This window comes from Anomaloglossus baeobatrachus, chromosome 4 (assembly GCF_048569485.1).
Source record: "Anomaloglossus baeobatrachus isolate aAnoBae1 chromosome 4, aAnoBae1.hap1, whole genome shotgun sequence".
Classification (NCBI taxonomy): Eukaryota; Metazoa; Chordata; class Amphibia; order Anura; family Aromobatidae; genus Anomaloglossus; species Anomaloglossus baeobatrachus.
The window spans coordinates 681629140-681655492 of NC_134356.1; the positions used below are offsets into that span (position 1 = coordinate 681629140).

The window sequence follows — 26353 nt, forward strand, 5'->3', positions numbered from 1 at the left end:
CTCAAACAGACTGCTTCTCTCTCTTCTCCTGCTCAGCCAGACTGAATCACTAATCCCTCAGGTAAGCAGAGAGTTTAGGTGGAATCCAGGCACCCTCCCCCCACACCTAGGGTCAGAAGCACTTTAAGGAGTTATAACAAACTATGGAGAAAAAAAGACATGGATCGCACATCCCAAAAATACAATGATCTAAAGCTGCTAGGCAAAAAATTAAATAAAACCTGAGGTTCTTTGTTCCCATTCTGATCAGATTGTATGAAGCCACTGCCACATCACGGCAAACCTCTTGAGTGGGTCCCTATTCTAAGCCTTGTAGTGCGGCACTGTGCACTAACCACTGCTGCAGCGACCAAGCGCCAGCAGGGCAGGCGACCTGGTACCTCACAGCACCCATGCTGTAAGGCGAAGCCCCCGAGGCTCCAGGCCGCGCCGCCCCACTGACACGACACCACCACAACAGCAGCCACCACACAGCACCAGCACACAGCGAGAGAAGCTACGCACTCACCTCCCACTGGCTCCCATATGTGGACTGTAGTGATGTGTCGGCCATGAACAATCCGACACACATAACAAACCATGGAGAAAAAAAGACATGGATCGCACATCCCAAAAATACAATGATCTAAAGCAGTTAGGCAAAAAATTAAATAGAACATGAGGTTCTTTTGTTCCCATTCTGATCAGATTTTTTTAAGCCCACTGCCACGTCACGGCAAACCTCTTGAGTGGGTCCCTATACTAAACCTTTTAGTGCCTTTTTAGCGCTTTGTCGCTGCAGCAGTGGTTAGTGCACAGTGCCGCACTACAAGGCTTAGAATAGGGACCCACTCAAGAGGTTTGCCGTGACGTGGCAGTGGCTTCATACAATCTGATCAGAATGGGAACAAAGAACCTCATGTTTTATTTAATTTTTTGCCTAGCGGCTTTAGATCATTGTATTTTTTTGGCATGTGCGATCCATGTCTTTTTTTTCTTCATAGTGTGTTGTACTTCAAGGGGTTATAACCCTGCAGACAGGACAATACATCGAATAGGCAGACCACCACGCCCAAAACATGAACCCACACAAAATGGTACATAACCCACAATATCCCACCATCACAGTTATCCTTTCAACAACTTGGCAACTCACGCCTGGCCGGTCACATACACGTCTGTCTAGGAACACACTTTGTACATTGAAAGACCTGACAAACGCAATGACGTCTGGCGCTTAACTTTGACTAGTCTTTGTAAGCACCCTAGCACCGTTTTTTCGGAAAACCTGCCACATAGCAGGGTAAAGCTCGGATGATGTGCCGGTCTCTAACTGATGTGACAAGTTCTCTTTAAATATACCATATATGAAATGATTTCGAGTGTACAGAACTCTTCCAATTTTTCCAGATTTGTAGACGGATGTGAAGGTTTTACTGTTTTGTTTTTGTCTTTCTCCTTAGATCACTAAATCGCTGGTAACGATGCCGAGTTGCATAGTGAACAGTTGTAACAGCAGCACCGGAAAAGACGATCATGTCATGTTGCATTCTTTTCCTTCGGACATTGAGAAAATTAAGCTTTGGCTCTTGCAAACCGGGCAACAGTTTAACGACGTGGAAGAAATAGCTCAAAAGATCCGTCAGGATAATAAAACGAGGAAATACCGCCTCTGCTCCAAGCACTTCGGCGGAGACTCCTACATCATAAACCATGGAAGTCGAATCTTACGAAGTGACGCTTTACCTTCCATTTTCCCTGAAATAGAAGAGGGCGAGGTCCACATAGAAGAGTCACTAAAGAAAGCCAAACCGAAAAAAAAGCCGTGCGGCGGTAGGCTTAAGATCGCGAAGGTCAAAACCATTTCTAAAGCAGAATTCACGGTTTACAAAGCTCGGGTCTTTCGTGCGAAATGTAGCAGCGTAGGCACTCAAACCATTGCCAATCTCTTGAATTCCGATCTGATATATTAAAATGTAGAATTATTTTTTAACCTGTTGATGAACTGTAAATGTAGATGTCCAATAAAAGAAATTGTATCCTCCAGATCTGTTGAAAATCTTGTTCTGCAATCTCAGAAATTAAAAAATAAAAAATCACGAAGCCTGAAATTTTTTGCGGCTGCATCAGAAACTGTAACGACTTCTCGAAAATCAATTTTGGTCAAAGTTTAACTCTTATTCTGAGCTTGGATCCGTCCCCTGCTTTACTTCTAGACGGCTCACAATCTCCAGCCATGATGCTCGAGATTTCTCGTACTCTCTTGGAAATCCAAAAACTTCACTCCTGCTTCTTATGGGGATAAGCAAATCTGATAAAATTAGTTACTCCTTGAGAATCAAGTGTTCCTTATTATGATTTGTGCTAAGTAAGCACCTGATGTCAGGACTTGCTTCACTAGCAATACCGACCAGGGCTCAGATGATGCATATCAAGACGTTGGAGGTGCACCAGGCACCGGAAGCCTCAGCACAGAGTGAAGACCATGTCGTGTATGCTGTGCAGAAGGAGAGAAGACCAGACGCAGCTGTATGGAGGACCGGATGAAGATCTGCTGGATGGTAAGAGAGGTGTGCAACGAAGTGAAAAGATATACCGTATTTTTCGCTTTATAAGACGCACTTTTCTTCCCAAAAATATGGGAGGAAAATGGGGGGGGAGGGGGGGTGCGTCTTAAAATCCGAATATAGCGGTACCTGGGGGTCCTGTTTGTGCGGTGATCGGGCAGCCTGGAGCCTGTGGCTGCGTTCAAGCGGCCAGGTACCTGTGATTGCGTGCGGGTGGCAGCCATGTACCTGTGGCCGTGTGCGGGCGGCAGCCGGCTGCAGTCCACGCGCAAGCACAGGTACCCGGCCGCTTGCACGCAGGGTGGGCGGGCAGCCTGCTGGCTGCCACTCTGTGCGTGCAGGGCGGGCGGCTGTGCAGTAAGTTACCTAGTTTGTCTGCAGTCCCAGTTTCAAATGATGGCGCAGGGAGCGGGCGCGCGCACAGACTGAGCCCTTGGATGAGAGCTCGCCGCTCCAGGCGCCATCATTTGAACCAGGACCGCGGACACTATGACTCACTGCACCGGCCTGCTGCACGACTTACCTGCTGCCGCCACCACGGATGCCCCTGCACCTGCCACCACGGACCCCGCTGCCACTGACCTGCCAGCACAACCTCTGCCTCCTGTGACCCCCGCTTCACCACCACTGCTGCCCCCCTCCGGTAATAGAACACCGGAGTATAAGACGGACCCCATTTATCTTTTTTCTTTTACCTTTTTTTTATGTCTAAATTTGGGGTGCGTCTTATAAAGCGAAAAATACGTTTTTTTGTTTTATTTTATAACCCTTTTTTGCCCTTTTTATAAATCAACAATTTAGTCGCACAAAACATCCAGGGGAATCTGAATCTTTGTAAAACTTGAGGTTATTTTAATTTGCCACAAACCAATTTTCTCATCTACCTTTCCACAGTTTTTAAGCAATTTATTTTAAGGGGTTCTCCGAGAATTGCATCCCTGGTATTATCTAAACTGCAGCCTGTCCTAGTCGTGTCGATACGAGCTGCACACTGAAGACAGACACAGGCCTACCTGTGCTTCAACTCACAAGCTGTATCACACATACCTCAGTCAGTAGCTTGGTGTGATTTGTGAAGACGTATTTTAACTCTTGTCGTGCTTGGCAAGCAGATCTCCAGCTTCATTCCTCTCATCCTTCAGTTTGAGATCTTTATAGAAGTACACTGACTGATTTAGTGAGTGGCGGGGGGAGGAGGGGGGGTAGGTGGTTACAGCCAGCCGCTGTTGATACACAGAACGTTGACTAAACTCGAGCCGGTACCGCCTCAAGGGCTGAATGGCTGAAACCTGAACGATGCTGAGTGGAATAAAGTTTTCTTCGGCACTCCATTGGGAGACCCAGACGATTGTTTTGACGATTGGGTGTATAGCACTGCCTCCGGAGGCCACACAAAGCATTACACTAAAAAGTGTAAGGCCCCTCCCCTTCTGGCTATACACCCCCAGTGGGATCACTGGCTCACCAGTTTTCTGCTTTGTGCGAAGGAGGTCAGACATCCACGCATAGCTCCACTGTTTAGTCAGCAGCAGCTGCTGACTATGTCGGATGGAAGAAAAGAGGGCCCATACTAGGGCCCCCAGCATGCTCCCTTCTCACCCCACTTGCGGTTTGTAAGGTTGAGGTACCCATTGCGGGTACGGAGGCGGGAGCCCACATGCTGTTTTCCTTCCCCATCCCCCTGTGGGGCTCTGAGGAAGTGGGATCTTACCGGCCTCCAAGCCCTGAGGCTGGGCTCCGTCCACAGACCCATTGAACCTGCTGGATAAGGAGCCGGGGTACCGTTCAGGGACAAGGCCCTGCAACATTCAGGTACTCTGTGTCCCCCTATGGACTGGCCGCGCACACTCCAGACTTGCTGGGTGTGCTAGTGCGCCGGGGACAGTAGCGCTGCGCGCTGGGGTTTGAGTCACTGCAGCTTGGCTGAGTGACTTTATGTGTTGGGAACTACCGCGCCGGCCGCTCTGGGACTTGTAGTGCGCCGGGGACTTAGCGCCGACCGTGCTTTTACGACGGCGGCGCTTATAAATCTAGTCCCCGGCTTTTGCGGCCTAGCTCCGCTTCGTTCCCGCCCCCTCCCTGTCACTCAGGGAAGGGGACAGGCGTTGTGCAATCGTCAGCGCCGAGGGCTGGAGCCTTATTTACATGCTCCAGCCCTCTCACTGGGCACAGTGGGACGCAGCTTTCCCGCTTTTTGTCTGAGCACACCCAGGGCCCGCCCCCCCTCCACAGAGACGCCGGCAGCCATTCCTGCATGCAGTCTGGCTGGGGAACGGACACAGGCTCTGGGAGACCCAGACAAGGGATTTCTGGCGACCACACACCCGCGTTAAGCGGGCGGTAAGCAGCACATTCGTGCTGGCCCCACTAGTGCCACAGTGTTATTTGGTGTACTTTTTCCTGTACCAGATATATCTATATATATTGCACTGTAAGGTCGCTTCTTGGCTGTATACCCCTATTGCTCTGAGGAGACGACAACATGTCATCTGCAAAACGCAAGGGTGCCAAGACACAGGCTGTGAACGCTGCTTGTGCAGCTTGTGGGGCTAATCTACCGGCAGGTTACAATGACCCCCATTGTGTGCAATGTTCGGTCCCTGTGCCACTTCGTCAGCCGGAGCCTATGGTGGTAGTGGCCCAGGCAGAGTCGCCAGTGAACCCTGTCCCGGTGACGGGGACAGAGTTTGCTGTTTTTGCTGACAGGATGTCTGTCACTATGACAAAATTCCTAGAGACCTTGCAGGCTAGGCCAGTTACTCAGTCCATGGACACTGCTGCGGCAATGTTCCCCGGTCCCCCTCAGTTGGAGTTAATCAGTGCTTCAAGGGGGTCCCAGCCATCTCAGCCTGACGGCTCTGATTCAGATGACAGCCCCAGGCAGCCTAAGCGTGCTCGCTGGGAGAGACCCCCCACGTCATCACGCGGATCAGGGTCTCAGCGAGAAGAGTCTCTACATGATGAGACAGAGGAGGGTGATCAGGAGTCTAATCCTGAAACCGCTCTCAATCTGGATACTCCTGATGGTGACGCCATGGTAAATGACCTTATAGCGGCCATCAATAGTCTATTGGAAATTTCTCCCCCTGCCCCTTCTGCAGAGGAGGCAGCTGCACAGCAGGAGAAGTTCCATTTCAGGTATCCCAAGCCTAAACTGAGTACTTTTCTGGACCACGCTGACTTCAGAGAATCAGTCCAGAAACACCATGCCTACCCAGATAAGCGTTTCTCCAAACGTCTTAAGGATACACGTTATCCCTTTCCCCCTGACGTGGTCAAACGCTGGACACAGTGTCCAAAGGTGGATCCCCCAATCTCCAGGCTTGCAGCTAGATCCATAGTTGCAGTGGAAGATGGGGCTTCACTTAAAGATGCCAATGACAGACAGATGGACCTTTGGTTAAAGTCTGTCTATGAAGCTATTGGCGCGTTGTTTGCTCCAGCATTCGCGGCCGTGTGGGCACTCCAAGCTATTTCAGCTGGTCTGGCACAGGTGGACTCTATCATATGTCCAGCAGTGCCGCGAGTAGCGTCCCTAACCTCGCAAATGTCTGCGTTTGCGACTTACGCTATCAACGCTGTCCTGGACTCTACAAGCCGTACCTCAATTGCGTCTGCCAACTCTGTTGTCCTGCGCAGAGCCTTGTGGTTAAAGGAATGGAAAGCGGATTCTGCTTCCAAAAAATGTTTAACCAGCTTGCCGCTATCTGTAGATAGACTGTTAGGTGAACAATTGGCTGAAATTATTAAACAATCCAAGGGTAAGGACTCCTCCTTACCCCAGCCCAGATCAAGCAAACCTCAACAGAGGAAGTGGCAGTCGAGGTTTCGGTCCTTTCGAGGCTCCAGCAAGACCCATTTCTCCTCGTCCAAAGGAACTCAGAAGGAGCAAAGGAGCTCAGATTCCTGGCGGGCTCAGTCACGCCCCAAGAAAGCAACCGGAGGAACCGCTTCCAAGGCGGCTGCCTCATAACTTTCGGCCTCAGCCCTCCGCATCCTCGGTCGGTGGCAGGCTCTCCCGCTTTTGCGACATTTGGCTGCCACAGGTCAAAGACCGGTGGGTAGCAGACATTTTATCTCACGGGTACAGGATAGAATTCAATTCTCGTCCTCCGCCTCGGTTCTTCAGAACCTCCCCACATCCCGACCGAGCAGATGCCCTTCTGCAGGCGGTGTGCTCACTAAAAGCAGAAGGAGTGGTGATCCCTGTTCCTCTGCAGGAACAAGGGCAAGGTTTTTACTCCAATCTCTTCGTGGTTCCAAAAAAGGACGGCTCGTTCCGTCCTGTTCTGGACCTAAAGCTGCTCAACAAGCATGTGAACGCCAGGCGGTTCCGGATGGAATCCCTCCGCTCTGTCATTGCCTCAATGTCTCAAGGAGATTTCCTTGCATCAATAGACATCAAAGATGCTTATCTCCACGTGCCGATTGCTATAGAACACCAACGTTTCCTACGTTTCGTGATAGGAGACGACCATCTCCAGTTCGTAGCTCTGCCATTTGGTCTGGCGACAGCCCCACGGGTTTTCACCAAGGTCATGGCGGCAGTGGTAGCAGTCTTGCATTCTCAGGGTCATTCGGTGATCCCTTACTTAGACGATCTACTTGTCAAAGCACCCTCTCAAGAGGCATGCCAACACAGCCTGAATGTTGCGCTGGAGACTCTCCAGACTTTCGGGTGGATCATCAACTTTTCAAAGTCAAACCTGGCACCGACTCAATCACTAACGTATCTTGGCATGGAGTTTCATACTCTCTCAGCGATAGTGAAGCTTCCGCTGGACAAGCAGCGGTCTCTACGGACAGGGGTGCAGTCTCTCCTTCAGGGTCAGTCGCACCCCTTAAGGCGCCTCATGCACTTCCTAGGGAAGATGGTGGCAGCAATGGAGGCAGTCCCGTTCGCGCAGTTTCATCTGCGTCCACTTCAATGGGACATTCTCCGCCAGTGGGACGGGAAGACAACTTCCCTAGACAGGAAAGTCTCCCTTTCTCAGACGGCCAAGGATTCTCTGCTATGGTGGCTCCTTCCCACCTCATTAACGCAGGGAAGATCATTCCTGCCCCCATCCTGGGCAGTGGTCACGACAGACGCGAGTCTGTCAGGGTGGGGAGCAGTTTTTCTCCACCACAGGGCTCAAGGGACGTGGACTCAGCAGGAGTCCACCCTTCAGATCAATGTTCTGGAAATCAGGGCAGTGTATCTTGCCCTATTAGCCTTCCAGCAGTGGCTGGAAGGAAAGCAGATCCGAATTCAGTCGGACAACTCCACAGCGGTGGCATACATCAACCACCAAGGAGGGACACGCAGTCGGCAAGCCTTCCAGGAAGTCAGGCGGATTCTGATGTGGGTGGAGGAAAGAGCATCCACCATATCAGCGGTTCACATCCCGGGCGTAGAAAACTGGGAAGCAGACTTCCTCAGTCGCCAGGGCATGGACGCAGGGGAATGGTCCCTTCACCCGGACGTGTTTCAGGAAATCTGCCGCCGCTGGGGGGTGCCGGACGTCGACCTAATGGCGTCTCGGCACAACAACAAGGTCCCGACCTTCATAGCGCGGTCTCGCGATCAAAGAGCTCTGGCGGCAGACGCCTTGGTGCAAGATTGGTCGCAGTTCCGGCTCCCTTATGTGTTTCCACCTCTGGCACTCTTGCCCAGAGTGTTACGCAAGATCAGATCCGATTGCGGCCGCGTCATACTCGTCGCCCCAGACTGGCCGAGGAGGTCGTGGTACCCGGATCTGTGGCATCTCACGGTCGGCCAACCGTGGGCACTACCAGACCGTCCAGACTTACTGTCCCAAGGGCCGTTTTTCCATCGGGATTCTGCGGCCCTGAACCTGACTGTGTGGCCATTGAATCCTGGATCCTAGCGTCTTCAGGATTATCCCAAGGGGTCGTTGCCACCATGAGACAGGCTAGGAAGTCCACGTCTGCTAAGATCTACCACAGAACGTGGAAGATTTTCTTATCCTGGTGCTCTGCACAAGGAGTATCTCCCTGGCCATTCGCGTTACCTGTCTTTCTTTCCTTCCTGCAAGCTGGGTTGGAAAAGGGCTTGTCGCTCGGCTCCCTTAAAGGGCAAATCTCCGCACTATCCGTGTTTTTTCAGAAGCGTCTAGCACGACTTTCTCAGGTGCGCACGTTCCTGCAGGGGGTTTGTCATATCGTACCTCCGTACAGGCGGCCTTTAGATCCGTGGGATCTAAACAAAGTCCTTGTTACTCTCCAGAAGCCGCCATTCGAGCCTCTGAGGGATGTGTCACTTTCTCGACTCTCACAGAAAGTGGCCTTTCTGGTAGCGGTCACGTCTTTTCGGAGAGTGTCTGAACTAGCAGCGCTGTCATCCAAAGCTCCTTTCCTGGTGTTCCACCAGGACAAGGTAGTGCTGCGCCCCATTCAGGAGTTTCTCCCTAAGGTGGTATCCTCTTTTCATCTTAATCAGGATATCTCCTTGCCTTCCTTTTATCCGCATGCAGTTCATCGGTATGAAAAGGATTTACATTTGTTGGATCTGGTGAGAGCACTCAGAATCTACATTTCCCGCACGGCGCCCCTGCGCCGCTCGGATGCACTCTTTGTCCTTGTCGCTGGTAAGCGCAAAGGGTCGCAGGCTTCCAAAGCCACCCTGGCTCGGTGGATCAAAGAACCAATTCTTGAAGCCTACCGTTCTGCTGGGCTTCCGGTTCCATCAGGGCTGAAGGCCCATTCTACCAGAGCCGTGGGTGCGTCCTGGGCATTACGACACCAGGCTACGGCTCAACAGGTGTGCCAGGCAGCTACCTGGTCGAGTCTGCACACTTTCACCAAACATTATCAGGTGCATACCTATGCTTCGGCGGACGCCAGCCTAGGTAGAAGAGTCCTGCAGGCGGCAGTTGCCTCCCCGTAGGGGAGGGCTGTCTTTGCAGCTCTAACATGAGGTATTTCTTTACCCACCCAGGGACAGCTTTTGGACGTCCCAATCGTCTGGGTCTCCCAATGGAGTGCCGAAGAAGAAGGGAATTTTGTTACTTACCGTAAATTCATTTTCTTCTAGCTCCTATTGGGAGACCCAGCACCCGCCCTGTTGTCCTTCGGGATTTTTGGTTGTTTTTCGGGTACACATGTTGTTCATGTTGAATGGTTTTCAGTTCTCCGATGTTACTTCGGAGTGAATTTGTTTAAACCAGTTCTTGGCTTTCCTCCTTCTTGCTTTTGCACTAAAACTGGTGAGCCAGTGATCCCACTGGGGGTGTATAGCCAGAAGGGGAGGGGCCTTACACTTTTTAGTGTAATGCTTTGTGTGGCCTCCGGAGGCAGTGCTATACACCCAATCGTCAAAACAATCGTCTGGGTCTCCCAATAGGAGGTAGACGAAAAGGAATTTACGGTAAGTAACAAAATTCCCTTCTTTTCCTCCCAGCCGCGCGGTTTCATTACAGGCGCCGGGCAGGTTCCAAATGATATTAACCTGCAGATTAACCCCACATCTGCTGGTTAATAGCATTTTTTTACGTTACAGGTTCCTTGTAACAATGGGAAGGACATACTGAGAGTTGTTGTCATGGGTCATTATCAGACTGCGGACCATCCAGGAACCACAGTACTGATTAGATGTAGTCAGAATCACACCCAGCTACCTTATGGGTGACGACATCTCCCATCCTGCTCGTCTTGACTTTACTTTCTGACCTTCAGCAATCCTTTCTGACATGGTACACTGAAAAATAAATGTATGATTTATACTTTGCCTCTGTTATAGAAGTATAAACAGTCAGTATTTGGCACCTAATGAGTTAACTTCTATTTAGTCCAAGTGGGTGTTTACTTGTTCTCCCTGTTTGACACTGACCAATGATAAGCAGGGAGTAAAACACTGGAGAAAGCACAGGCCCCACCATGGCTTTGGGTACCTTCACATTGCGTTTACACCTACGTTCACTGGTCCCCTCGGGGCATCTGTCCGAAACCCCCTCCGTTTTGGTGTCTTCCCCCCCCCCTCCCCGATACAGAAAACTGTTATGCCCGAAAATGGTCACAAGACAAAGCACATGCTAATGCAGTCTGCTCCATTATAGTCAATGGCTCCATTGAGGTATGCGTCCGTAACATGTTTTGCAGGGGTGGCGGGTTTGGACGGATGCCCCGATGGGATTAGTGAATGTAGGTGAAAACGCAATGGGAAAGTTCCCTTAGAGCACGTTTCTCAGTGTGTGAGATGTATGATAGACAACTTTGGTCTCTTGGTCTAACCTCCTGCATGGTTAGAAAGCATGGATAGCTAAAGGGCACTTTACACGCTGCGATATCTATATCGCTAGCGAGCGTTCCTGCCCCAGTCGGTTGAGCGTGACAGGCAAATCGCTGCCTGTGGTGCACAACATCGCTTACACCCATCACACGGACTTACCTGCCCTGCGACGTCGCTGTGGCCGGCGAACCGCCTCCTTTCTAAGGGGGGCGGTTCATGCGGCATCACACGGCAGCCGTCCAATAGAAGCGGAGGGGCAGAGGTGAGCGGGCGGAATATCCCGCCCACCTCCTTCCTTCCTCATTGCCGGTGGACGCAGGTAAGGAGATGTTCGTCGTTCCTGCGGTGTCACACGTAGCGATGTGTGATGCCGCAGGAACGACTAACAACCAGCTGCATGCACCACCAACGATATTATGAAAGGGAGCAATGTATCAACGATTTTTGACGTTTTTGCGCTTGTTGAGCGTTACGCTGCGATGTCGCTAACTATGCCGGATGTGCGTCACTAACGACGTGACCCCGTCGATATATCGTTAGCGATGTCACAGCGTGTAAAGCACCCTTAACACCTTTCAGATATATATGCTTTGATACGTTGTTACATTACAAATGCTTCTATCGGCTTTGCTCCTCTACAGCATTGTCAGCTCTGCTGTTCTGCCACTCCACCGCACTGCTTGCCAGAGACGTCATACTCACACACACCTGTTGTTCTCACAGCATCTTGTAATAGCTCTGCTCTGAGACAAGCAAGCTGTCAGTACATCTCACATGTTTCGCCTACCTGTTATGGACGACTCCAGTGTGATTGCCGTATTTTTCAGACTAAAAGACCCTCTTTTCCATAAGACACACTCTAGGTTTGAACAGTTTTTAATAGGAAATAAACTTTTTTTTTTTCTGTTAAAACATCCGTGGTGGTGTAAAGTGGAGGGATCATTATTAGTGATGAGCGGACTCGCAGATAACCGGAACCAGCGGGTTCCGGTTATCTTCCTTTTATAATTCAGTTCCGGGCTGGAGGCCGGTCCCCATATAAGTCTAAGTCTATGGGGACCAGAATCTGGCGATTAAAAAGATAGAAGGGATCGGGAGCTAGGCGCCGCTGTCATTGTACACTGCTTCCAAGCCATTCAATCACTTCCGGAGCCACGCGTTATCCTTCATGCATATACACTGCTTTCTCTGCCTACTGGCATCTGTGATTGGTTGCAGTCAGACGTGCCCCCACCCTGATTGACAGCGTGTCTGACACTTCCAATTACAAACGCTGTGAAAATGAAAAATTGACTTAGTGTTAACCCATATTCTGATACCCAGCACAGATAAAGTATACGGCTACAGGCTGCAGCCCCCAGTCATGCACTGTTATTGGCTGTGTATTAAAATAAGAGCCAAAGAGGAACTTTTCTTATTATTTTAAATGATTTAAGAAACTGACATGCTGTCCCACCCCAGTTTTGATACCCAGCCATGATAAAGCTGAGGGCTGGTCTTCTCAGGCATGGGAGACCCATTCTTATTGTGCCGTTTCCCCATCCTAAAAGTAGCAGCTCATAGTCACCCAGAATTGTTGCATCCAGTAGATGCGACAATCCCAGCACTTTATTTACCTGATTGCCCTGGTGCGGTGACAGTCAGGGTAATAAGGGATTAATAACAGACCACAGCTGCCACTCAACCCTAGATTAGTAATGATGGGGAGGGTTTATTCGATTTCCCCCCCCCCCCATTATTAATCTGTAGGTGAAAAGAAATAAACACTGAAAAAATCCTTTATTTGAAATAAAATACAAAAAAACACCCTCTTTCCTCAGGTTATTAACCCCAAAACACCCTTGCAGGGCCGACGTAATCCACATGAGGTTCCACGACGATTTGAGCTCTGCTACTTATGAACTGACAGCGTGCGATCACGGAATATGGTGTAAAAATGTCATCACGATATTTGCATCTTAGCCCAAAAAATGCAAAAAAAAAAATTTTTTTTCTGCCACGAGGTGCAAATTTGGTGCTGGAATCTGGTGCAGACATTTCAGCACCAAATGTGCACCTCCTGGCAAAAAAAAACACTGAAATGGTGTCAAAACATTTTTGGGCCAAGAAATGTTGATTTGGTGCTGAAATTTTTACACCATATTCATGCACCCAATCTACACCTGGCAAAAAAACGCATTCGGTATAATGCAGTAGTGATGCGGGTTTTTCTTCAGCGCTCTATTGGGAGACCCAGACGATTGGGGTATAGCTACTGCCCTCTGGAGGCCACACAAAGCACTACATTAAAAGTGCAAGGCCCCTCCCCCTCTGGCTATACCCCCCCGTGGTATCACGGGTTCTCCAGTTTTAGCTTTGTGTGCGAAGGAGGTCAGACATTCCATGCATAGCTCCACAGATTTTAGTCAGCAGTAGCTGCTGACGGTTTCGGATGGAAGAAAAGAGGACACATATAGTGTCCCCAGCATGCTCCCTTCTCACCCCTGGATGGTGTTGTAAGGTTGAGGTACCTATTGCTGGTACAGGGCTGGAGCCTGACATGCTGTTTTCCTTCCACATCCCCTGGTAGGGCTCTGTGGAAGTGGGATCCTGCCGGCCTCTCAGCTCTGATGCCGGGCTCCATCCACAGACCCATTAGAACCTGATGGATTCGGAGCAGGAGTACGATCAGGGACAGGGCCCTGCATCTTACAGGTACTCTGTGTCCCCGGCAGGCACAGACACACTCCGGGCTGGCTGGGTGTTGTAGTGCGCCGGGGACCGCAATGTTGGAGTTAGTGTCCCTACAGATTACTGGGGGATGTTTTGTGTATGGGAACGCAGCGCCGACCCCCTCTGGACCGGGCGGCGCTGCTGTGACTTGTGGTGCGCCGGGGATCCGCCGTCCGCGCTTTTACGGCGGCGGCGGTTATAACTTTAGTCCCCGGCTTTTTGGGCCTAGGACGCCGGCAGCTCCGTTTCGTTCCCGCCCCCACCCTGTCATTCAGGGTAGGGGAGAGACGCTGTTCGCAAGCAGCGACGAGGGCTGGAGCCTGATTTACATGCTCCAGCCCTCACACTATGCACAGAGGGAAGCAGGCTTCCCGCTCTTGGCCAGGAACGCCCAGGGCCCGCCCCCCTTCCTCTCTCGAGACGCCGGCAGCCATTACATGCATGCCTGGCTGGAGGAAGGACGCAAGGCTCTGGGAGACCTGGACTAGGGGCTATCTGGCGACCACACACCCGCTTTTTAAGCGGGCGGTAAGCGATTTTTCTGTGCTGGTCCCTCTAGTGCCTCACTGTGTGTCAGTGTACTGGGTACATATATATAGATATTGTATTTCTTGCACTGTGAGGTGCGCTTCTGGCTGCATATCCCAGATCGCTCTGTGGAAGCAGCAACATGTCATCCTCAAAACGCAAGGCGGCCAAGGCAAAAAGGGCTGTGTATACTGCGTGTGCTGCATGTGGGGCTAATCTACCAGCAGGCTCTGATGACCCCCATTGTGTGCAATGCTCCGACCCGGTGCTGCTTCGCCAGCCGGAGTCAGGAGAGGTAGCGACCCAGGCTGAGACGCTTGTAAGTTCTGCCCCGGTGACAGGGACGGACTTTGCAGTTTTTGCAGATAATATGTCTGTATCTATGGCAAAAATCCTTGAGACCTTGCAATCTATGCATGGGGCTCAGTCTCTGGGCACGGCGAGGCCTCTGTCCTCAGGTCCCCCTTACTTGGAATGTATCCAGCCCACAGGGGGGTCCCCGGCTTCACAGGCCGAGGATTATGACTCAGATGATGGCCCCAGCCACCCTAAGCGAGCTCGCTGGGAAAGACCCTCGACGTCTTCACACTGCTCAGGGTCTCAGCGCAATCAGTCTCCCTGTGATGTGTCTGATGAGAGTGATCAGGAATCCACTCCTGGAACCCCTCTCAACCTGGATACCCCGGATGGGGATGCCATGGTAGACGACCTTATCTCAGCCATCAATAGGCTGTTGGATATTTCTCCCCCAGCCCCTTCAGCAGAAGAGGCGGCTGCGGAGCAGGAAAAGTTTCGTTTCCTTTATCCCAAGCGTAAATTGAGTGCTTTGTTAGATCACTCTGACTTCAGAGAATCAATTCAGAAGCACGACGCTCACCCGGAAAGGCGTTTCTCTAAACGATCTAAAGATACGCGTTTCCCTTTCCCCCCTGAGGTGGTCAAGCGCTGGACACAGTGTCCAAAGGTGGACCCCCCGATTTCCAAACTTGCAGCTAGATCCATAGTTGCAGTGGAGGATGGCGCTTCACTTAAAGATGCCAATGACAGACAGATGGACCTTTGGTTAAAATCTGTCTATGAAGCTATAGGCGCGTCGTTTGCTCCGGCATTCGCAGCCGTCTGGGCACTCCAGGCTATTTCAGCTGGCTTAGCAAAGGTGGATGCTATCATGCATCCAGCAGTGCCGCAAGTGGCGCACCTTACCACGCAGATGTCGGCGTTTGCGTCTTACGCTATCAATGCGGTCCTAGAATCTACCAGTCGCACCTCAATGGCGTCCGCCAATTCGGTAGTTTTGCGCAGAGCCTTGTGGTTAAAGGACTGGAAAGCGGATGCTGGTTCCAAAAAATGTTTAACCAGTTTGCCTTTGTCTAGAGAGAGACTGTTTGGCGAGCCATTGGCTGACATCATTAAGCAGTCCAAGGGTAAAGACTCCTCTTTACCACAACCCAGAACACCCAAACCTCAGCAGAAAAAGTGGCAGCAGAGGTTTCAGTCCTTTCGAGGTTCGGGCAAGACACCATTTACCTCGTCCAAAGGGACTCAGAGGACGCAAAGAAACTCAGATTCGTGGCGGACTCACACACGCCCCAAGAAAGCAAATGGAGGTACCGCTTCCAAAGCGGCTACCTCATGACTTCCAGCCCCCCCCCTCCGCATCGCCGGTCGGGGGCAGGCTCTCCCGCTTTTCCGGCATTTGGATGTCACAGGTCAAAGACCGGTGGGTGACGGACATTTTGTCTCGCGGGTACAGAATCGAGTTCAATTCTCGTCCTCCAGCTCGGTTCTTCAGAACCTCCCCACGGCCAGACCGAGCAGATGCTCTGCTGCAGGCGGTGGATTCCCTAAAAGCGGAAGGAGTGGTTATCCCAGTCCCTCCTCAGGAACAAGGGCAAGGGTTTTACTCCAATCTCTTTGTGGTTCCAAAAAAGGACGGCTCGTTCCGTCCTGTTCTGGACCTAAAACGGCTCAACAAGCATGTGCACGCCAGGAGGTTCCGGATGGAAACCCTCCGCTCTGTCATTGCCTCAATGTCCAGAGGAGACTTCCTTGCCTCAATAGACATCAGAGATGCTTATCTCCACGTGCCAATTGCTACAGAACATCAACGTTTTCTACGTTTTGTGATAGGAGACGACCATTTTCAGTTCGTAGCTCTTCCATTTGGTCTGGCGACAGCCCCACGGGTCTTCACCAAGGTCATGGCGGCGGTGGTAGCAGTCTTGCACTCTCAGGGACACTCGGTGATCCCTTACCTAGACGATTTATTGGTCAAAGCTCCCTCTCAGGAGGCATGCCAACTCAGCCTGAATGCTACGCTGGAGACTCTACAGTCTTTCGGATGGATCATCAACTTTCCAAAGTCGATCCTATCACCGACTCAGTCACTAACGTATCTTGGCATGGAGTTTCATACTCTAGCAGCGATAGTGAAGCTTCCGCTGGACAAGCAGCGGTCACTACAGACAGGGGTGCAATCTCTCCTGCAGGGCCAGTTGCATCCCTTGCGGCGCCTCATGCATTTCCTAGGGAAGATGGTGGCAGCCATGGAAGCAGTTCCCTTTGCGCAGTTTCATCTGCGCCCACTTCAATGGGACATTCTCCGCCAATGGGACGGGAAGTCAACGTCCCTGGACAGGAAAGTCTCGCTTTCCCAGACGGCCAAAGACTCTCTACAATGGTGGCTCCTTCCCACATCATTGTCTCAGGGAAGATCCTTCCTGCCCCCATCCTGGGCAGTAGTCACGACAGATGCGAGTCTGTCAGGGTGGGGAGCAGTATTTCTCCACCACAGGGCTCAGGGGACGTGGACTCCGCAGGAGTCCACCCTTCAGATCAATGTTCTGGAGATCAGAGCAGTGTATCTTGCTCTACTGGCCTTCCAACAGTGGCTGGAAGGAAAGCAGATCCGAATCCAATCGGACAACTCCACAGCGGTGGCATACATCAACCACCAAGGAGGGACGCGCAGTCGGCAAGCCTTCCAAGAAGTCCGGCGCATTCTAATGTGGGTGGAGGACAGAGCATCCACCATATCCGCGGTTCACATCCCAGGCGTAGAAAACTGGGAAGCAGACTTCCTCAGTCGCCAGGGCATGGACGCAGGGGAATGGTCCCTTCACCCGGACGTGTTTCAGGAAATCTGTCGCCGCTGGGGAGTGCCGGACGTCGACCTAATGGCGTCCCGGCACAACAACAAGGTCCCGGCATTCATGGCGAGGTCGCGCGATCAAAGAGCTCTGGCGGCAGACGCCTTGGTTCAAGATTGGTCGCAGTTTCAGCTCCCATACGTGTTTCCACCTCTGGCGCTCTTGCCCAGAGTGCTACGCAAGATCAGATCCGAGTGCAGCCGCGTCATACTCGTCGCTCCAGACTGGCCGAGGAGGTCGTGGTATCCGGATCTGTGGCATCTCACGATCGGTCGACCGTGGTCACTGCCAGACCGACCAGACTTACTGTCCCAAGGGCCGTTTTTCCATCAGAATTCTGCGGCCCTGAACCTGACTGTGTGGCCATTGAGTCCTGGATCCTAGCGTCCGCAGGATTATCTCAAGGAGTCGTAGCCACAATGAGACAAGCTAGGAAGTCTACGTCTGCTAAGATCTACCACAGAACGTGGAAGATTTTCTTGTCCTGGTGCTCTGCTCAGGGAGTGTCTCCCTGGCCATTTGCATTGCCCAAGTTTCTTTCCTTCCTGCAATCGGGGTTAGAAAAGGGCTTGTCGCTCAGCTCCCTTAAAGGGCAAGTTTCGGCACTATCCGTGTTTTTTCAGAAGCGTCTAGCACGTCTTCCTAAGGTGCGCACGTTCCTGCAGGGGGTCTGTCATATTGTGCCCCCGTACAAGCGACCGTTAGATCCATGGGATCTGAACAGGGTACTAGTTGCTCTCCAGAAGCCGCCCTTCGAGCCTCTGAAGGAAGTTTCCTTTTCTCGGCTGTCGCAGAAAGTGGCGTTTCTTGTTGCAATCACATCGCTTCGGCGAGTGTCTGAGCTGGCAGCTCTGTCATCCAAGGCTCCCTTCCTGGTGTTCCACCAGGACAAGGTTGTGCTGCGCCCCATTCCGGAGTTTCTCCCTAAGGTCGTATCCTCTTTTCATCTTAATCAGGATATTTCCTTGCCTTCTTTTTGCCCTCATCCGGTTCACCGGTATGAAAAGGCCTTACGTTTGCTAGATCTGGTGAGAGCACTCAGAATCTACATTTCCCGCACGGCGCCCATACGCCGTGCCGATGCACTTTTCGTCCTTGTCGCTGGTCCGCGCAAGGGGTTGCAGGCTTCTAAAGCCACCCTGGCTCGATGGATCAAAGAACCAATTCTAGAGGCCTACCGTTCTGCGGGGCTTCCGGTTCCTTCAGGGCTAAAAGCCCACTCAACCAGAGCCGTGGGTGCGTCCTGGGCATTACGTCACCAGGCTTCGGCTCAACAGGTGTGCCAGGCAGCTACCTGGTCCAGTCTGCACACTTTCACCAAGCATTATCAGGTGCATACCTATGCTTCGGCGGATGCCAGCTTAGGTAGAAGAGTCCTGCAGGCGGCAGTGACACCCCCGTAGGGGAGGGCTGTTTTGCAGCTCTAACATGAGGTATTTATTTACCCACCCAGGGACAGCTTTTGGACGTCCCAATCGTCTGGGTCTCCCAATAGAGCGCTGAAGAAGAAGGGAATTTTGTTACTTACCGTAAATTCCTTTTCTTCTAGCTCTTATTGGGAGACCCAGCACCCGCCCTGTTGTCCTTCGGGATTTCTTGGTTGTTTGCGGGTACACATGTTGTTCATGTTGAACGGTTTTTCAGTTCTCCGACGTTATTCGGAGTTAATTTGTTTAAACCAGTTATTGGCTTCCTCCTTCTTGCTTTGGCACTAAAACTGGAGAACCCGTGATACCACGGGGGGGTATAGCCAGAGGGGGAGGGGCCTTGCACTTTTAATGTAGTGCTTTGTGTGGCCTCCAGAGGGCAGTAGCTATACCCCAATCGTCTGGGTCTCCCAATAAGAGCTAGAAGAAAAGGAATTTACGGTAAGTAACAAAATTCCCTTCTTTTTTGTCAGGAGGTATAGATTGGGTGCAGGAATATGGTGTAAAAATTTCAGCACCAAATCCGCAACTCTTGGCAAAAAAAAAAAAAAAAAATAACACTGTTTTCTGCCATGAAATGCAGGTCTCAGTTGAAGTGAGGTCATTGACTTTGCTGAGGTCATGTGAAGTCAAATTACCTGTGGTCACAGGTGGAGGACCATGAGAACCTCCAGCTGGGACCTCGAAGCACCTGAGTGATGTCACTTCTGATCAGGCGGCTCAGTGTCTGCTTGAAGTCTGCAGCGGGCAGTCATGTTCCATGATCGCGCTCTGTGATTTCAGATATGTAGCAGAGCTGGAATCGTTGTGGGACCTTGTGTGGATTACGTTGGATCTGCAGGGTTGTTTTTGGGGTTACTAAAGTGGTGAAAGAAGGTGGGTTTTTTGTATTTCATTTAAAAAAAAAAAAGGATTTTTTTTTTTTTGTTTACTTTCATTTCCAGATTAGTAATAAGGAAGGTTCATTGACCCTCCCCATTACTAATCTAGGGCTTAGTGACAGCTGTGGGTTGCTTTTAACCCCTTATTACCCCGATTACCATCTAATAAATGTGACCATTCCAGATGGCTGCTATTTTTAGTCTGGGGGGCTGCCCAATAAGCGTGGGTCTCCCCAGCCCGAGAATACCAGCCCCCAGCTGCTGGGCTTTATCGTTGGTTAAGTATTAAAATTGGGGTAACCGCACGTTGTTCGTTTGTGTTGTTTTTTTTTTTTTACTTTAAAATAGTGTTATGCGGCTCCTCCTATTTTGATACACAGCCAAGATAGGCCGCCCTAAAAAGATGTGTTTTTAGGGATCGTCTGAAGCTAAGTAAGTTGTTATTCGTTCTAGCTTCTTGGGGTAAAGCGTTCCAGAGGATTGGTGCAGGTCGGAAGAAGTCTTGGATCCGGGAGTGGGAGGTTTGGATTAGTGTGGATGTTAGTTGAAAGTTGTTTGCAGAGCGTAGAGAATGGGTAGGGTGATACAGAGATGAGGGTGGAGATGAAGGGGGTGCCGCACTGTGGAGAGCTTTGTGGTGATGGACACAGATGAGGGTGGAGATGTAGGGGGTGCTGCACTGTGGAGAACTTTGTGGTGATAAACAGAGAGGAGGGAGGTGATGTAGGGGGTGCCGCACTGTGGAGAGCTTTGTGGGTCAGAACAAGCAGTTTGAATTGGATCCTGTGATATATGGGCAGCCAGTGCAGTGACTGGCACAGAGCAGAGGCATCCGAGTAGCGGTTAGCCAGATAGGTGACCCTGGCTGCTGCATTAAGGATTGACTGTAAGGCTGATTTCACACATCAGTTTTTTGGCATCAGGCACAATCCGGCATGTATAATGGAAGCCTATGGGCGCCGGATTCGTCATCATCCAGCATATGACTGAATCAAGCGACGGATCCGTTTTTTTTTAACTGCGCATGCTCAGTATCCCAGTATCTGTAAAAAAAAAATGGAAGGAACGCATGGAAAAAAACTGATGCAACGGATCTGTCGTATCAGGTTTTTCTCCGGATTGTGCCTGGTGCCAAAAAACTGATGTGTGAAAGCAGCCTAAAGGAGAGAGTCTAGGTAGGGGGAGACCAATTAATAGAGTTACAGTAGTCAAGGCGGGAGTGGATCAGGGCCATGGTGAGGGTTTTTTTAGTTTTGATGAGAAAGGGATGGTTTCTAGAGATGTTTTTGAGGTGCAAGCGGCAGGAGCGAGCAAGAGATTGTATATCGAAGGTGAAGGAGAGATTAAGGCCGAGTATAACACCCAGACAGCGGGCCTGCGGCCTAGGACTTATCGTTGTGCCACACACAGAGAGGGAGATGTCAGGTTTAGGGATGTTAGAAGTTACCTCTGGACTATGAGACGAGGGCACTTTTTAGCAAGAGGTTTTCTTAAGTGTGTTTTAGTCTGAAAAATACGGTGCTTATTTATAAAGAATTATTTCTACAGTAGAAAATAAACTTTATATAACTAACGTCATAATTTCTTTTTTCTCAGGCAGTCTGATGATTTGTTTCGGCAAAATAGAAGTCGAATCATGGAAGATATTAATACGTTGCAGCATCAATGGCCGTATTTCAAGAGGAGACTTGCCCTGTTCTCGAAACGGTCTCGGCCGTCTGATGACGATTTGTTTGACTATCCCAGCATGCACTTCGGTTCTTCAACAAAGCATCATTAAAACGGAAATTGGTTAAAAAAAATACATAGGCAGTTAGAGCGGGATTTGTAGGTGCTTTTTTTTTTTTTTAATAAAGTTTGTTAGAAAAGAGATTAGATTTTTACAATAAATAGCCATTTAGGATTAAAATCGCTATTCATTTTCGATCATCCTTTTAGCCTAAATTTACGCCTTGCACGCTGTATAATTATATCGATTTTTTTTTTTATTTTTTTTTTATTTTTTTTTTAATCTTTAAGTGACTGAAGCAAAAGAAACCCTCCCCCGAAAAAAATGAATTTACAAATGTTCATGCAAGCCTACACCCCTTCCCCTGCGTAGGTGCGCGCCCAACATATTGGAAATTACAAAAAAAAAATGTCTATAAGACATACTCCTCAAGTGTCCGCTCATGTTGGAAAAGGTTAATTCAGAATTGTCCAGTTTTTAACAAGAAGACAAATCTAAGGCCGTGTGCTCAGTGTTGGACTTCGGATCGCTGTGTTTAATGATTACCATTGCAACTGCCACGCTGTGGCTAAAGATGCAGGGAATTACAAGAACCGGATTCTGAGCTCGCTTGGACAGCTAACGCCTTGCAAAACCAACAGTTTTAATTACCAAGAATTTTTTTTTTTTGCCACGTTTCGCACAGCTAGGGATTGAGCCGTCAGGACTGTGATGTCCCACAGTAATCAGGCGGCTTGTGAATGAGAGTTTGGTGGACTATGCAGCGCTAGCATGCCCAAGGAAGAAAAAATATCGACCATGTGCCTTTCTCTAGACAACGTGTAATGAGAAAAATTGAGGGAAATCGGGAGGTTCAGGAGCAAAACGGAGCGGACAATTGACTTTTTTTTGGATGAGATGTGCAATGGCAACAATACATTCCTGTTACTTCACTTCGGGCATGGGTTAGTGGACAGCCTTAAGAATACAAAGGAAGTGGCGTCCATAAACGGCACGATAATGAGGAAAAGATTTGTTCCCACAGGTGAATGCACACTGGGACTGATACTGGCAGGTGCGTCATAATAGATGTCAAAAGCTGACGGCAAAATGGAAGACATTAAAGTGAACTCTGAACAGAAATTGGTATTTTTTTTTACATTGTATATGAGGAAGTGTCATAACACGAGGCTAAAAATGATCTATGTTCTTGATGTAACTAAAATACAGGCACTGTCTGAGTTATGATCTAGTTACATTATGAAGGTTTGTTTGTAACTCTATTTTGGATGTAATATAGGTGTCATGAGGACTATGGGGATAGTAGGAACCCAAGGCTTCTAGGCTGACCCTCAGGCTGGGGGGAGATCCTAGTTATCCCTAGTCTCGAAGATACCCTTGAAGGTGGATATGTCAGAGTCTCCTTCTTGGCCCTGTTCATTACCAGCCATGATCTTATGCCCCCTACTCCAGGGGGTTCCAGACCAGGAGTGACCTTAAACCCACAAAAATAGACGGATAGGGGAAACCAAAACTCTGACACACAGAGGTATAAGGCAATAAGAGATGAGGAAAACGAGTAGGAAGCAAACAACAAGATGACTGGTAACCGCACCAAGCTCAGACCACTCTCGCCAGAAAATCTGGGACACCACAGCACACAGTCCAACACAGCAGAAAATATAGTCTCATGGGTGGCAGATCTTCTCCATCCTAAGCATGAGAGGAGCAGATGTGATAGAATTCCTTACAACATGTGATCCAAGCAACCTAACAAGCAGATAGTCTGTCTAAGAATGAGCAGACATCTGGTCAACACCCGAGTCTCCGTGTAGATGAGAAACACCAGAGACTGCATTGGGTGGAGTGTCAGAATCTGCAATGTGACCAGCGTCTGATGCCGCCATGAGTTGGTGAGTTTTGTGTAAAATTTCTTGTGACAACAGTACAGGATCAGGTATTAAAGGTCACTTCATGTCAGAAGGTCATGGTTCACGTTTTGTAATCTCAACCTTGGAACATGCAGTGACCTCTGAGGCCTGGATGCGGCTGGAAATTTTGGCATATATTATAGAGGCCAGAGTTGCAATGGCAGGAAAAAGAGGACTGGATTGTGAGCAGCAAGGCAGCCGGAGAGGTGAGTATGATGTTTCATGATGTTTCGTTTTTCAAACCAATATTCCCTTAATCTCAGGCGCCTTGCTGCCACCCATCCTGTTCTTTCAGCTTGTAAATGATGCATCTGTGACGCCCTGGCCTATCAGGTCGTCACAAGGGGGCCGTGCAATCTGCCCTTCTGCATGATACCCACTCCTCCTTGGTTACGGGTCCTGTCACTTTGGTGTTGCTACCAACAGGTGTACACAAATCCTGAGGAACACTCTGCACCACACCCACCAAACACCCATTGGGCAGCCTGAGGGGAATAGGGCCACCCAGATGGAGGGCTGGTAGAAGGAGGGCAGAAGTGTCAATGCAGTTGGAGAGTGGAAGTTGGAGGAGAGAGACAGCCGTGACAGTGCAGGTCACGCTGTGGAGCTGGGCTTCTGTACTCGTCCCAGGTGCCAGACGTTGGCCTGGCCAGAAGGAGCTGGAACCCCGGTCGCAGGAGGTAGTGGCACGGAGCATGGTGCTGCTACAGAGAGCAGGCCGGCTGCCTTGTGCTACAACCGGGAAGGGACCAGGGCACGACGGGGTACGCGGACCCTAGGCTTGGAAGTAGCTTCACGCAGCCCAGTAATTCACCTGACGGGAACGGAATCTTCAGCTACCGTTCCCCACCCGCTCCAGAATCTGGGTACTAGCGCAACGAGGGGGATAGAACTTCCCACAACCGTCCAGAAAATCCCAAGAGTGAACCCTGTGAGTGGGACCCGAATGCTTCAAGTGTAAGGGATCCACACGTAGGACACACAGTGCCAAGGGACAATGCTTCAGGTCAACAGGCAACACCAAGAGGACACGGAGCCAGCGTGCCCGCCCAAGGACCATAGAGTGCTCAAGAGTTTGGTTTACCTGGTGTCAACGTCAGTGACTTTGGACTGTGTGAGTACACCTTACCCCCTTGCACCCGACGGGTTCCCCATGCCATCCATCAATGGACACCACTCCCCTACCCACGGAGGGGTTAACAACTTAAGCTGCCACACACCAGTGTCACCGGGCTCCCCAAACCGGCGGCGGTGGTCTCTCACGTTACCACACACCGTGGGTGGCTTCACGAACATTATCCCAAAACCACAAACAATTCCCCCCCCCTTATTTCCGAGGGTTCTGCGCAACGCCGCCTCGGATCCGGAGACCCCTCGAGCCACTGCGGATCCGGGTCCGAGCAGCCCGTTGGCTGTTGCGGGGGCAGCACACATCTCTGGCCTTTTCACTATAGGACAGGACTTTCAGTGGTGTCCAGGCTTCGTAGGTCATTGTGCATCATAAGGTTTCAGCGCAGATCTTGATGTCTCGATTTTTGAAGCCTTTCGTAACTAGGAAAAGTTTGTAAGATGAGGACTGCTTATAGTTAGGTAATTATTAGTGATGAGCGAGTGTACTCACCATTGCGATTCTCTGGCGCAAATCAGGTACGGAGTATAATGGAAGTCATTGGGAGACTCGAGCACTTTTAAATTCCGATGCTCAATGGCGTAACAAGCAGGTTTGGGCAAGTTTTATACTTTGGTTTTTTTAGAAATGATTTTCAGGTTTGGCAACTGGTTTGTCATTGCCGTCCTGGATTGGTTTTCTTTGTAGCCCTCAGTCTGTCCAAGTGCTGAGTTTTGAAAGGTGCGCACTTTGGAAGAATCCTGAATGAATAGGAGCTATCTAAGAGACTTTGTTCCTGAGGACTTGCTCCAGTTTGTGCTATTGTTGTGAGGTAACACATGACTTTTTATTTCATTTATGGGTTGTTGGTTTATGTTTGGTGCCTGGATGTAAAGACTTTTATGTTTTGAACGGATTTAATGGGCCCTTGTCTCTGGCTGCATTGACCCTATTTTGGCTACAGCTAATCTTCCACAACATACATAATGGGTTAAAAATAATCACGGGCGAGCACTAAAATGCTCGAGAGCTCATTACACAAGTCGAGCAGGCCAGGCGCTCTGAAAGGGCTCAACTCGAGTAACGAGTGTAATGGAAGTCAATGATTGGGCATTTCAGCCAGACACAGAGCGTATCCGGGGGAGAGGTGTTTTGTTTTTTTGGACACACTACATCCAAAAAACGTTGCTTTAACCCCACTGAGAGCCAGAAACTGCAAGTGGCTATAACTCTGGTGCCGACTCCCATTATTAAGTGAAGCGAGTCTGTGCTTTGTGTTCGATGTTTCATGGATGAAACATCTGAGCACCCGTGATACTCGACTGAGCGTCCCTGAGCACCCTGATGCCGAGCACGCTCGCTCATCACTAGATTACACTGATAAAAAAATTCTGTGACCTCTGTATGCATAATTTGATTGAGTACACCCAACATAAGTGTTGAGCCTGTTTGTCTGCCCGACGTGAGGGCTGCGCACGTTTGCCTGCCCGACGTGAGGACTGCGCACGTTTGCCTGCCCGAAGTGAGGGCTGCGCACGTTTGCCTGCCCGACGTGAGGGCTGCGCACGTTTGCCTGCCCGACGGGAGGGCTGCGCACGTTTGCCTGCCTGACGGGAGGGCTGTTTTCCTGCTCGACAGGAGGGCTGCGCACAGTGGCCTTCCCTATGTGCAGGTGGCGCCTGTTCGCCTGCTCGGCGTGAATGCTGTGCAAGTGCTCCTGCCTCGCATGAGTAATCTATCAAGAAAGAAGGTAGTATGCAAATAAAAAACATGGGATCACCTTAGCCAAAAAAAGAGATAAACATTTAAAACAGCCCGAGGCTATGAAAACAATCATACATAAAGAGATGATGAAGCTTCAGTCCACACCATCCGCCTATAATTACATGGAGCCGCACAGAAGTAAAAACATACTGAATATTACAAGGTGCTGCTAAACTGTAAGTTATGATACATGAAAATAGCATCAACTAAATACCAAATGGAAGGTTTGGCAAAGCACGTGAAGACCGGCACAATCAAATCAATGTGTTCATGAAGTAAGTGCAGATTTTATGGTCAGATATATCACTGCCATATAAAATTATATCTGCAATGACGAGTGATATGCAGAAAGCAAAATAGTAGGTAACA

The 26353-nt window shown here is 50.1% G+C and overlaps 1 long non-coding RNA gene across 2 annotated transcripts in view; it reads left to right on the forward strand.

Moving 5' to 3' along the window:
- LOC142302126 (uncharacterized) overlaps positions 1-22324 on the forward strand; it is a 46107-nt gene extending 23783 nt beyond the window's left edge. The window contains exons 2-3 of one of the 2 annotated variants that reach the window (XR_012752940.1): positions 1443-2549; positions 21070-22324. This is a non-coding gene — a long non-coding RNA (uncharacterized LOC142302126). The remainder of the gene's footprint in view (positions 1-1442; positions 2550-21069) is intronic. The other variant, XR_012752939.1, reaches the window with a different exon arrangement.
- The last annotated feature ends 4029 nt before the right edge of the window (positions 22325-26353 follow it).